Source organism: Hordeum vulgare, chromosome 3H (genome assembly GCF_904849725.1).
Source record: "Hordeum vulgare subsp. vulgare chromosome 3H, MorexV3_pseudomolecules_assembly, whole genome shotgun sequence".
Classification (NCBI taxonomy): domain Eukaryota; kingdom Viridiplantae; phylum Streptophyta; class Magnoliopsida; order Poales; family Poaceae; genus Hordeum; species Hordeum vulgare.
In genome coordinates, this window is record NC_058520.1 from 620826046 (window position 1) to 620841093 (window position 15048).

Here is a 15048-nt window from a genome sequence, read left to right on the forward strand (position 1 = left end):
CGTTTTCTTGCGGAGCACTCCTTCTGGTCCAGAAAAAATCAATATATATTCGTCCGAAGGTTTTGATCTCCGTATCACGCAGTCTTCCTCTATTTTTGTTTCGAGCCTGTTTCTGTGACAGATCTAGATCATCATGACTTCCCCAAACGCTCCTAAGGACAAGATCTTCGAGAAGGTCATCAATCCCTACCTCACGGAAGTGCTGAAACACCCTCAATCTATCAAGATGAGCGAGGGGATGTTGCACATCCGTGATGTTGAGGGGCCTAAGAAGACCGGAAGCATGAAGACAAGGCTCGAAGCAATGGAGCAACAAGTCTTCAAGTGCCAAGGGATGGTGGAGCGTGGACTCAACGCCAACCACATGATGATCACGGAGTTCACCACAATCACAAGATGGATGCTATTGACATTGGGAAACACCTCTCCAGGCTCTATGACAGGGTTGACCAACTTCAGGGCCAGATCTATGACCTGCAGAACCAAAACTGTGAGTATGAGTACAAATTTAAATCAATAAGGTTGGCTGTAGTTTGAGGATTCCGGTGACTCGTTCATCCTGCCATGATGGAGCACCTATGCCTTGGAAGACGGAGGATCCGACTACTTCAACAACACCACCACCATCACCACCAAAGGAAGACAACTAATCATTGGTATGGGCAATCCCCTTGGCTTCTGCCAAGCTTGGGGGAGTTGCCCTGGTATCGTATCACCTTTATATCTTTTGCTTTTACCTTTGTATTAGTTCTTTCCTTTTCAGTTTTTATTTCTTCTCTTAGAGAAATAAGTCTTTAGTGTTTAGTTTGAGTCTTTTGCTTTTGTCTCTCCCCCGATGTATTCGAGCTTGCGAGCTATATAATAAAGAGTATCTTAGTCAAGGGCTTTGCTATGTGCCATGATCAAAAGTATGAAAAGAACAATAGCATGAAAGATCATGAGATGATCTTATGGAAAGTGATAACTTCACATATAACACGTATGATGATTGAAACTTGTTGAGAATAAATCAACATAGACCTCAGTCATTGTTGGAATTAATAAGAAGTAATAAGGAAAGAGAGGTTCACATATAAATATATCATCTTAGACACTTTTTACAATTATGAGCACTCACCAAACTATTACATGCTTAGGAGTAGATGTTGGACAAGGAAGACAACATAATGAATTGTGTTTGCTTGGTTCCAAACAATGTTATATGATTAGAGATCCCTTAGCATGTGACGATTGCTTCCACCTCATATTAGCCAAAACTCCCACACCAAGTAGAGATACTACTTGTGCATCCATAAACCTCCAACCCAGTTTTGCCATGAGAGTCCACCATACCTACCTATGGATTGAATAAGATCCTTCAAGTAAGTTGTCATCGGTGCAAGCAATAAAAATTGCTCTCTAATATGTATGATCTATTAGTGTGTGGAAAATAAGCTTTGTATGAACCTGTGATGAGGAAGACATAAAAGCGGCATACTGCATAATAAAGTTCTTTATCACAGGAGGCAATATAAAGTGACGTTCCTCCGCACTAAGAGGACACGCATTCAAACCTCAAAAGCGCATGACAACCTCCGCTTCCCTCTGCGAAGGGCCTATCTTGTACCTTTACTTTTTGCCCTTGTAAGAGTCTTGGTGATCTTCACCAATTCCCTATTTTGCCTTTGTCTTGGCTACCGTCACATGCTTGGGAAAGATCTATATTCATATATCAACTTGGAGTTGAGTACTTATGCTTTATTGTTGTTGACTTTACCCTTGAGGTAAATCGTTGGGAGGCAAAACTATAAGCCCCTATCTTCCTGTGTGTCCAGCTGAAACTTTGACACCATGAGTACCACGTGAGTTGTAACAATTATGGAAAACAAAAGAGATGATTGAGTATGTGGATTTGCCTTACAAGCTCTTACTTGACTCTTTCTGATGTTGTGATAAATTGCAATTTCTTCAATGACTTTAGACTGTTGTTGGTTACTTCTCGGTAAGGTTTTTGCTTCATGCTTTGCTTTGTGAAGGAATTGTTACTTTCCCATAAGAATCTTTATGATGTATTGTTGTCCTATGTGTGATCATGATGCCCTCATGTCCGTATTATGTTTTATCGACACCTTCGTCCCTCAACATGTGGACATGTTTATGGAACTTGGTTTTCGCTTGAGGACAAGCGAGGTCTAAGCTTGGGGGAGTTGATACGTCCATTTTGCATCATGCTTTCATGTTGATATTTATTGATTTATGGGATGTTGTATTATTTTGTGGTACTATATTTATGCCTTTTCTCTCTTACTTTGCAAGGTTTATTTGAAGAGGAAGAATTCAGGCAGCTGGAATTCTGGACTGGAAAAGGAGCAAATCTTAGTCCACTATTCTGCACATCTCCAAATGCCCTGAAAAGTTACGTGAAATTTTTTGGGATTACATAAAAAATACTGGGCGAAAGAGGTACGAGAGGGGGGCTACCAGGGCGCCACAAGCCCTGCCACCACCACCCCCTGGTGGCGGAGGGCAAGCTTGTGGGCTCCCTGGCGGCCCACTAGCCCCCCTCTTTTGCTATATGAAGGGTTTCGTTCCAGAAAAAATCAATCGGGAGCTTTTTCGTGGTTTCGCCGCCGCCTCGAGGCGGAACTTGAGCAGATCTAATCTAGAGCTCCGGCAGGACGATCCTGCCGGGGAAACTTCCCTCCCGGAGGGGGAAATCGTCGCATCGTCATCACCAACACTCCTCTTGTCGGAGGGGAGGCATCTTCATCAACATCTTCATCAGCACCATCTCCTCTCCAATCCCTAGTTCATCTCTTGTAACCAATCTTCGTCTCGCGACTCCGATTGGTACTTGTAAGGTTACTAGTAGTGTTGATTAATCTTTGTAGTTGATGCTAGTTGGATTACTTGGTGGAAGAGTTTATGTTCAGATCCTTGACGCTATTCATTACACCTCTGATCATGATTATGATTATGCTTTGTGAGTAGTTACTTTTGTAGGAATTATGCCCTAGAGGCAATAATAAATATAGTTATTATTATAATTCTTGTATCAAGATAATCGTTTATTATCCATGCTATAATTGTATTGAATGAAGACTCATTTACATGTGTGGATACATAGACAAAACACCGTCCCTAGCAAGCCTCTAGTTGGCTAGCCAGTTGATCAAAGATAGTCGGTGTCTTCTGATTATGAACAAGGTGTTGTTGCTTGATAACTGGATCACGTCATTAGGAGAATCACGTGATGGACTAGACCCAAACTAATAGACGTAGCATGTTGATCGTGTCATTTTTATTGCTAGTGTTTTCTGCGTGTCAAGTATTTATTCCTATGACCATGAGATCATATAACTCGCTGACACCGGAGGAATGCTTTGTGTGTATCAAACGTCGCAACGTAACTGGGTGACTATAAAGATGCTCTACAGGTATCTCCGAAGGTGTTAGTTGAGTTAGTATGGATCAAGGCTGGGATTTGTCACTCCGTGTGACGGAGAGGTATCTCGGGGCCCACTCGGTAATACAACATCACACACAAGCCTTGCAAGCAATGTGACTTAGTGTAAGTTGAGGGATCTTGTGTTACGGAACGAGTAAAGAGACTTGCCGGTAAACGAGATTGAAATAGGTATACGGATACTGACGATCGAATCTCGGGCAAGTAACATACCGAAGGACAAAGGGAATGACATACGGGATTATATGAATCCTTGGCACTGAGGTTCAAACGATAAGATCTTCGTAGAATATGTAGGATCCAATATGGGCATCCAGGTCCCGCTATTGGATATTGACCGAGGAGTCTCTCGGGTCATGTCTACATAGTTCTCGAACCCGCAGGGTCTGCACACTTAAGGTTCGACGTTGTTTTATGCGTATTTGAGTTATATGGTTGGTTACCGAATGTTGTTCGGAGTCCCGGATGAGATCACGGACATCACGAGGGTTTCCGGAATGGTCCGAAAACGAAGATTGATATATAGGATGACCTCATTTGATTACCGGAAAGGTTTTCGGAGTTACCGGGAATGTACCGGGAATGACGAATGGGTTCCGGGAGTTCACCGGGAGGGGCAACCCACCCCGGGGAAGCCCATAGGCCTTGAGGGTGGCACACCAGCCCTTAGTGGGCTGGTGGGACAGCCCAAAAGGCTCCTATGCGCCAAGAAGAGAAAATCAAGAGAAAAGAAAAAAAAAAGAGGAGGTGGGAAGGAAGGGAAGGACTCCCTCCCACCAAACCAAGTCCAACTCGGTTTGGGGGGGGGGGAGTCTTCCCCCCTTTGGCTCGGCCGACCCCCTTGGGGCTCCTTGAGCCCCAAGGCAAGGTCCCCTCCCTCCCACCTATATATACGGAGGTTTTAGGGCTGATTTGAGACGACTTTTCCATGGCAGCCCGACCACATACCTCCACGGTTTTTCCTCTAGATCGCGTTTCTGCGGAGCTCGAGCGGAGCCCTGCTGAGACAAGGTCATCACCAACCTCCGGAGCACCGTCACGCTGCCGAAGAACTCTTCTACCTCTCCTTCTCTCTTGCTGGATCAAGAAGGCCGAGATCATCGTCGAGCTGTACGTGTGCTGAACGCGGAGGTGCCGTCCGTTCGGTACTAGATCGTGGGACTGATCGCGGGATTGTTCGCGGGGCGGATCGAGGGACGTGAGGACGTTCTACTACATCAACCGCGTTCACTAACGCTTCTGCTGTACGATCTACAAGGGTACGTAGATCACTCATCCCCTCTCGTAGATGGACATCACCATGATAGGTCTTCGTGCGCGTAGGAAATTTTTTGTTTCCCATGCGACGTTCCCCAACAGTGGTATCAGAGCTAGGTTCATGCGTAGATGTCTTCTCGAGTAGAACACAAAAGTTTTTATGGGCGGTGATGTGCGTTTTGCTGCCCTCCTTAGTCTTTTCTTGATTCCGCGGTATTGTTGGATTGGAGCGGCTTGGACCGACATTACTCGTACGCTTAAGAGAGACTGGTTTCATCGTTACGAGTAACTCCGTTGCTCAAAGATGACTGGCAAGTGTCGGTTTCTCCAACTTTAGTTGAATCGGATTTGACCGAGGAGGTCTTTGGATGAGGTTAAATAGCAACTCATATATCTCCGTTGTGGTGTTTGCGTAAGTAAGATGCGATCCTACTAGATACCCATGGTCACCACGTAAAACATGCAACAACAAAATTAGAGGACGTCAAACTTGTTTTTGCAGGGTATGCTTATGATGTGATATGGCCAACGATGTGATGTGATATATTGGATGTATGAGATGATCATGTTGTAATAGAAATATCGACTTGCACGTCGATGGTACGGCAACCGGCAGGAGCCATAGGGTTGTCTTTATACTAACGTTTGTGCTTGCAGATGCGTTTACTATTTTGCTAGGATGTAGCTTTAGTAGTAATAGCATGAGTAGCACGACAACCCCGATGGCAACACGTTGATGGAGATCATGGTGTGGCGCCGGTGACAAGAAGATCGTGCCGGTGCTTTGGCAATGGAGATCAAGAAGCACGTGATGATGGCCATATCATGTCACTTATGAATTGCATGTGATGTTAATCCTTTTATGCACCTTATTTTGCTTAGAACAATGGTAGCATTATGAGGTGATCTCTCACTAAAATTTCAAGACGAAATTGTGTTCTCCCCAGTTCGTCGTTTCGAGACACCACGTGATGATCGGGTGTGATAGACTCAACGTTCACATACAACGGGTGCAAAAAAGTTGCGCACGCGGAACACTCGGGTTAAGCTTGACGAGCCTAGCATGTCCAGACATGGCCTCGGAACACATGAGACCGAAAGGTCGATCATGAATCATATAGATGATATGATTAGCATAGGGATGCTTACCACTGAAACTATACTCAACTCACGTGATGATCGGACTTGAGCTAGTGTAAGTGGATCATGAACCACTCAAATGACTAGAGAGATGTACTTTTTGAGTGAGAGTTTAGCGATTAATTTGATTAAGTTAAACTCTAATTATCTTGAACATAGTCTAAGTCCACTTTGAATATATTTGTGTTGTAGATCATGGCTCACGCGACAGTCATCCTGATTTTTAATACGTTCCTAGAGAAAGCTAAGTTGAAAGATGATGGAAGCAACTTTGTAGACTGGGCTCGTAATCTTAAGCTAATCTTACAAGCTGGGAAGAAGGATTATGTCCGTAATGCTGCGTTAGCAGATGAACCACCCGCTACGGCTGATCAGGATGTTAAGAACGCTTGGTTAGCACGTAAGGAGGACTACTCAATAGTTAAATGTGCAGTCTTGTATGGCTTAGAACCGGGACTTCAACGTCGCTTTGAGCGTCATGGAGCATTTGAGATGTTCCAGGAGTTGGAGTTTATCTTTCAGAAGAACGCCCGGATCGAGAGGTATGAGACCTCCGATAAATTCTATGCTTGCAAGATGGAGGAAAACTCATCTGTCAGTGAACATGTGCTCAAAATGTTTGGGTACTCAAACCGTCTAGCTGAGCTGGGGATTGAACTCCCGCAAGAATCTATCAGTGACAGAATCCTTCAATCACTGCCGCCAAGCTATAAAGGCTTTGTGTTGAACTACAACATGCAAGGGATGAACAAGTCTCCCGACGAGTTGTTTGCGATGCTGAAAGTCGCAGAGTCTGAACTCCGTAAAGAGCATCAAGTGTTGATGGTGAATAAGACCACTAGTTTCAAGAGAAACGGCAAAGGCAAGAAGGGAAATTCGAAGAAGAGCGGCAAGCCTGTTGCCAATCCGACGAAGAAACCCAAAGCTGGACCTAAGCCTGAAACGGAGTGTTACTATTGCAAAGGTATGGGTCACTGGAAGCGCAATTGCCCCAAGTATCTGGCAGATAAGAAGGCGGGCAAAGAAAAATCAGGTATATTTGATATACATGTTATTGATGTGTACTTAACCGGCTCTCGTAGTAGTGCCTGGGTATTCGATACCGGTTCTGTTGCTCATATTTGCAACTCAAAACAGGAACTGCGGAATAGACGAAGGCTGGCGAAAGATGAAGTGATGATGCGCGTAGGAAATGGTTCCTAGGTTGATGCAATCGCCGTCGGCACAGTGTCACTTCAGTTACCGTCAGGATTAGTGATGAACTTAAATCATTGTTATTTAGTGCCTGCGTTGAGCATGAACATTATATCTGGATCTTGTTTATTGCGAGACGGTTACTCTTTTAAGTCAGAGAATAATGGTTGTTCTATTTCTATGAGTAACATCTTTTATGGTCATGCACCCAATGTGAGAGGATTGTTCATATTGAATCTTGATAGCGATACGCATATACATAACATTGAGACCAAAAGAGTTAGAGTTGACAATGATAGCGCCATATTTTTGTGGCACTGCCGCTTAGGTCATATTGGTGTAAAGCGCATGAAGAAACTCCATGCTGGTGGACTTTTGGAGTCACTTGACTTTGATTCACTTGACACGTGCGAACCATGCCTCATGGGCAAGATGACTAAGACTCCGTTCTCCGGAACAATGGAGCGTGCAAGTGACTTGTTGGAAATCATACATACCGATGTGTGTGGTCCGATGAGCGTGGAGGCACGCGGCGGATATCGTTATTTTCTCACCTTCACTGACGATTTAAGTAGATACGGTTATATCTACTTGATGAGGCACAAGTCCGAAACATTTGAAAAGTTCAAGCAATTTCAGAGTGAAGTGGAAAATCATCGTAACAAGAAGATCAAGTTCCTACGGTCTGATCGTGGGGGTGAATATCTGAGTTTCGAGTTTGGTACTCACTTAAGACAATGTGGAATTGTTTCACAGTTAACACCGCCTGGAACACCACAGCGTAATGGTGTGTCCGAACGTCGTAATCGTACTCTATTAGAGATGGTGCGATCTATGATGTCTCTTACTGATTTGCCGTTATCGTTTTGGGGTTATGCATTAGAAACAGTGCATTCACTTTAAATAGGGCACCATCAAAATCCGTTGAGACGACACCATACGAACTGTGGTATGGCAAAAGGCCAAAGTTGTCGTTTCTTAAAGTTTGGGGATGTGATGCTTATGTCAAAAAGCTTCAGCCTGAAAAGCTGGAACCCAAAGCGAAAAAGTGCGTCTTCATAGGTTACCCAAAAGAGACAGTTGGGTACACCTTCTATCTCAAATCCGAGGGCAAAGTGTTTGTTGCTAAAAACGAAGCTTTTCTCGAGAAGGAGTTTCTCTCGAGAGAATTGAGTGGGAGGAAGATAGAACTTGACGAGGTTGTCGAACCTCTTATTCCTCTAAATGGTGGCACAGGACAAGGGGAAACCTCTGTCGTTGCGACGCCGGTTGAGGAGGAAGTTAATGATGATGATCATGAAACTCCAGTGCAAGTTTCTGTCGAACCACGCAGGTCGACGAGACCACGTGCTGCTCCAGAGTGGTACGGCAATCCCGTCTTATCAATCATGTTGTTAGACAACAATGAACCTGCAAATTATGAGGAAGCAATGGTGGGCCCAGATTCCAACAAATGGCTAGAAGCCATGAAGTCCGAGATAGGATCCATGTATGAGAACAAAGTGTGGACTTTGGAGGTACTACCTGAAGGCCGCAAGGCTATTCAGAACAAATGGATCTTTAAGAGGAAGACGGACGCTAACGGCAATGTGACCGTTTATAAAGCTCGACTTGTGGCAAAGGGTTTTTCACAAGTTCAAGGAGTTGACTACGATGAGACATTCTCACCTGTAGCGATGCTTAAGTCCGTCAGAATCATGTTAGCAATAGCTGCATTTTTCGATTATGAAATCTGGCAGATGGATGTCAAAACGGCGTTCCTCAACGGTTTCCTTAAGGAAGAGTTGTATATGATACAACCCGAAGGTTTTGTCGATCCTAAGAATGCTAACAAGGTATGCAAGCTCCAGCGATCCATTTATGGACTGGTGCAAGCATCTCGGAGTTGGAACAAACGCTTTGATGAAGTGATCAAAGCGTTTGGGTTTATACAAGTGGTTGGAGAATCTTGTATTTACAAGAAAGTGAGTGGGAGCTCTGTGGCGTTTCTAATATTATATGTGGATGACATATTACTGATTGGAAACAACATAGAGTTTTTGGAGAGCATAAAAGGTTACTTGAATAAAAGTTTCTCTATGAAGGACCTAGGAGAAGCTGCTTACATTCTAGGCATTAAGATCTATAGGGATAGATCAAAACGCCTGATAGGACTTTCACAAAGCACATACCTTGATAAAGTTTTGAAGAGGTTCAAAATGGAACAGTCCAAGAAAGGGTTCTTGCCAGTTCTACAAGGTACGAGATTGAGTAAGACTCAGTGCCCAGAAACTGATGAAGATAGAGAGCATATGCGCTCCGTCCCCTATGCTTCAGCCATAGGTTCTATCATGTATGCGATGCTGTGCACTAGACCGGATGTTAGCCTGGCCATAAGTATGGCAGGTAGGTTCCAGAGTAATCCAGGAGTGGATCACTGGACAGCGGTCAAGAATATCCTGAAGTACCTGAAAAGGACTAAGGAGATGTTTCTCGTGTATGGAGGTGACGAAGAGCTCGCCGTAAAAGGTTACGTCGATGCAAGCTTTGACACAGATCCGGACGACTCTAAGTCGCAAACCGGATACGTATTTATTCTTAATGGGGGTGCGGTAAGCTGGTGCAGTTCCAAGCAAAGCGTCGTAGCAGATTCTACATGTGAAGCGGAATACATGGCTGCCTCGGAGGCGGCTAAGGAGGGTGTCTGGATGAAGTAGTTCATGACGGATCTTGGAGTGGTGCCAAGCGCACTGAATCCAATAACCTTGTTCTGTGATAACACGGGTGCCATTGCCTTAGCAAAAGAACCACGGTTTCACAAGAAGACCAGACACATCAAACGACGCTTCAACCTCATCCGCGACTACGTCGAGGGAGAGGACGTGAATATATGCAAAGTGCACACGGATCTGAATGTAGCAGACCCGCTGACTAAACCTCTTCCACGGCCAAAGCATGATCAACACCAGAACTGTATGGGTGTTAGATTTATTACAATGTAATTCACATGGTGATGTGAGGGCTAGATTATTGACTCTAGTGCAAGTGGGACACTGTTGGAATTATGCCCTAGAGGCAATAATAAATATAGTTATCATTATAATTCCTGTATCAAGATAATCGTTTATTATCCATGCTATAATTGTATTGTATGAAGACTCATTTACATGTGTGGATACATAGACAAAACACCGTCCCTAGCAAGCCTCTAGTTGGCTAGCCAGTTGATCAAAGATAGTCGGTGTCTTCTGATTATGAACAAGGTGTTGTTGCTTCATAACTGGATCACGTCATTAGGAGAATCACGTGATGGACTAGACCCAAACTAATGTTGGGTAACGTAGCATAAATTCAAAATTTTCCTACGCATATTCAGATCTTCCTATGGAGAGACCAGCAACGAGAGAGGGGTAAGAGCATCTTCGTACCTTTGAAGATCGCTAAGCGGAAGCGTTGCTATAACGCGGTTGATGGAGTCGTACTCGCAGCGATTCCGATCTAGTGCCGAACAACGGCACCTCCGCGTTCAACACACGTGCAGCCCTGGTGACGTCTCCCGCACCTTGATCCAGCAAGGAGGAGGGAGAGGTTGGGGAAGAAGACCAGCAACACGACGGCGTGGTGTTGGTGGAGAGACGAGGTCTCCCGACAGGGCTTCGCCAAGCGCCGGCAGAGAGGAGGAGGGAGAGGAGCAGGGCTGCGCTGAGAGAGAGATTAAACCGTGTCTCAAACAGCCCCGGACCTCATCTATATATAGGGGGAGGGGAAGGGGGCGCAGCCCTTAGGGTTCCCACCCCTAAGGGTGGCGGCAGCCCTCAGATGGGGAAGGGGTGGCGGCCAGGGCAAGGGGGAGGGGTGGCGCACCCCTCTGGTGGGCCTAAGGCCCACCTGAATTAGGGTTCCCCCCTTCTTTTCCTTTCCCCTGCGCCATGGGCTGAGTGGGGAGGCGCACCAGCCCAACTAAGGGCTGGTTCCCACCCCCACTTAGCCCATCTTACCTCTTGGGGTCGCAGCCCCCCTTCGGTGGTCCCCCGGGACCACCTCCGGTGGTCCCGGTGGTCCCGGTACGTTACCGGTGATGCCCGAAACACTTCCGGTCTCCGAAACCATCCGTCCTATATATCAATCTTTACCTCCGGACCATTCCGGAGCTCCTCGTGACGTCCGGGATCTCATCCGGGACTCCGAACAACTTTCGGTAACCTCGTACAACAATTCCCTATAACCCTAGCGTCACCGAACCTTAAGTGTGTAGACCCTACGGGTTCGGGAGACAGGCAGACATGACCGAGACACCTCTCTGGCCAATAACCATCAGCGGGGTCTGGATACCCATGGTGGCTCCCACTAGCTCCACGATGATCTCATCGGATGAACCACGATGTCAAGGATTCAATCAATCCCGTATACGATTCCCTTTGTCTGTTGGTATAGAACTTGCCCGAGATTCGATCGTCGGTATACCTATACCTTGTTCAATCTCGTTACTGGTAAGTCTCTTTACTCGTTCCGTAGCACGTCATCGTGTGACTAACTCCTTAGTCACATTGAGCTCATGATGATGTTCTACCGAGTGGGCCCAGAGATACCTCTCCGTCACACGGAGTGACAAATCCCGATCTCGATTCGTGCCAACCCAACAGACACTTTCGGAGGTACCCGTAGTGCACCTTTATAGTCACCCAGTTACGTTGTGACGTTTGATACACCCAAAGCACTCCTACGGTATCCGGGAGTTGCACGATCTCACGGTCGAAGGAAAAGATACTTGACATTAGAAAACCATTAGCATACGAACAATACGATCTAGTGCTAGGCTTAGGATTGGGTCTTGTCCACCACATCATTCTCCCAATGATGTGATCCCGTTATCAATGACATCCAATGTCCATGATCAGGAAACCATGATCATCTATTGACTAACGAGCTAGCTAACTAGAGGCTTGCTAGGGACACATTATGATCCATTCATTCACACATGTATTAGTGTTTCCTGTTAATACAATTATAGCATGAACGATAGACGATTATCATGAACAAGGAAATATGATAATAACCATTTTATTATTGCCTCTAGGGCATATTTCCAACAGTCTCCCACTTGCACTAGAGTCAATAATCTAGTTACATTGTGATGTATCGAACACCCATAGCATTATGGTGCTGATCATGTTTTGCTCGTGGAAGAGGTTTAGTCAACGGGTCTGCAATATTCAGATCCGTGTGTACTTTACAAATATCTATCACTCCAGTTTGGACATGGTCCTGGATGGAGTTGTAGCGGCGCTTGATGTGCTTCGTCTTCCGGTGAAACCTGGGCTCTTTGGCTATGGCAATGGCTCCAGTGTTATCACAGAAGAGTGTCATAGGACCCGACGCGCTTGGAACCACTCCAAGGTCGGTGATGAGCTCCTTCATCCAAATTCCTTCATGAGCCGCTTCTGAAGCAGCTATGTACTCCGCTTCACATGTAGATGCTGCCACGACTTCTTGCTTGCTGCTGCACCAGCTCACTGCCCCACCATTCAACACATATACGTATCCGGTTTGTGACTTAGAGTCATCCGGATCTGTGTCGAAGCTAGCATCGACGTAACCCTTTACGACGAGCTCTTCGTCACCTCCATAAACGAGAAACATTTCCTTAGTCCTTTTCAGGTACTTAAGGATATTCTTGACCGCTGTCCAGTGTTCCGCACCGGGATTGCTTTGGTACCTCCCTACCAAGCTTATCGCAAGGTTTATATCAGGTCTGGTACACAGCATGGCATACATTAGAGAGCCCACGGCTGAAGCGTAGGGGACAGAACTCATCTTCTCTCTATCTGCTGCCGTGGTCGGCGACTGAGTCTTACTCAATCTCATACCTTGCAAAACTGGCAAGAACCCTTTCTTTGAGTTTTCCATATTGAACTTCTTCAGTATCTTGTCAAGGTATGTACTTTGCGAAAGACCTATGAGGCGTCTCGATCTATCTCTATAGATCTTGATGCCTAATATGTATGCAGCTTCTCCAAGGTCCTTCATTGAAAAACTCTTGTTCAAATAGGCCTTTATGCTCTCCAACATCTCTATATCATTCCCCATCAATAATATGTCATCCACATATAGTACGAGGAAAGCTACAGAGCTCCCACTCACTTTCTTGTACAGACAGGCTTCTCCGTAAACCTGTATGAACCCAAACGCTTTAATCACCTCATTAAAGCGAATGTTCCAACTCCGAGATGCTTGCACCAGCCCATAGATGGAGCGCTGGAGCTTGCATACTTTGTTAGCACCTTTAGGATCGACAAAACCTTCTGGTTGCATCATATACAACTCTTCCTTAAGATTCCCGTTAAGGAACGCTGTTTTGACGTCCATTTGCCAAATTTCATAATCATAAAAGGCGGCAATTGCTAACATGATTCGGACTGATTTCAGCTTCGCTACGGGAGAGAAAGTCTCTTCGTAGTCAACTCCTTGAATTTGTCGAAAACCCTTTGCGACAAGTCGAGCTTTGTAAACGGTTACATTACCGTTTGCATCAGTCTTCTTCTTGAAGATCCATTTATTTTCTATGGCTCGCCGTTCATCGGGCAAGTCCACCAAAGTCCATACTTTGTTCTCATACATGGATCCTATCTCGGATTTCATGGCCTCAAGCCATTTGTTGGAATCCGGGCCCGCCATCGCTTCTTCATAGTTCGAAGGTTCACCGTTGTCTAACAACATGATTTCCATCACAGGGTTGCCGTACCACTCTGGCGCGGAGCGTACCCTTTTGGACCTTCGTGGTTCAGTAGTAACTTGATCCGAAGCTTCATGATCATCATCATTAACTTCCTCTTCAGTCGGTGTAGGCACCACAGGAACAACTTCTTGCGCTGCGCTACTTTCCTGTTCGAGAGGGGGTGTAATTACCTCATCAAGTTCTACCTTCCTCCCACTTACTTCTTTCGAGAGAAACTCTTTCTCTAGAAAGGATCCATTCTTGGCAACAAAGGTTTTACCTTCGGATCTAAGATAGAAGGTATACCCAATAGTTTCCTTAGGGTATCCTATGAATACGCATTTCTCCGCTTTGGGTTCGAGCTTTTCTGGTTGAAGTTTCTTCACATAAGCATCGCAGCCCCAAACTTTAAGAAACGACAACTTAGGTTTCTTGCCAAACCATAGTTCATATGGTGTCGTCTCAACGGATTTAGACGGTGCCCTATTTAAAGTGAATGCTGCAGTTTCTAATGCGTATCCCCAAAATGATAGCGGTAAGTCGGTGAGAGACATCATAGATCGTACCATATCTAATAAGGTGCGATTACGACGTTCAGACACTCCGTTGCGCTGCGGTGTGCCAAGCGGCGTTAGTTGTGAAACGATTCCACACTTTCTTAGGTGTGTGCCAAACTCGTGACTCAAATATTCTCCTCCACGATCAGATCGTAGACATTTAATCTTTCTGTCACGTTGATTCTCAACCTCACTCTGAAATTCCTTGAACTTTTCAAACGTCTCAGATTTGTGCTTCATCAAGTAGATATACCCATACCTACTCAAATCATCGGTGAGAGTGAGAACATAACGATAACCACCGCGAGCTTCAACGTTCATTGGACCACACACATCAGTATGTATTATTTCCAATAAGTCGGTGGCTCTCTCCATTATTCCTGAGAATGGAGTCTTGGTCATCTTGCCCATGAGGCACGGTTCGCATGTGTCAAATGATTCGAAGTCAAGAGACTCTAGCAGTCCATCAGTATGGAGCTTTTTCATGCGCTTAACGCCGATATGACCAAGGCGGCAGTGCCACAAGTATGTGGGACTATCATTATCAACTTTGCATCTTTTGGTACTCACACTATGAATATGTGTAACATCACGATCGAGATTCATCAAGAATAAACCATTCACCAGCGGAGCATGACCATAAAACATATCACTCATATAAATAGAACAACCATTATTCTCTGACTTAAATGAGTAGCCGTCTCGCATTAAGCAAGACCCTGATACAATGTTCATGCTTAAAGCTGGTACTAAATAACAAT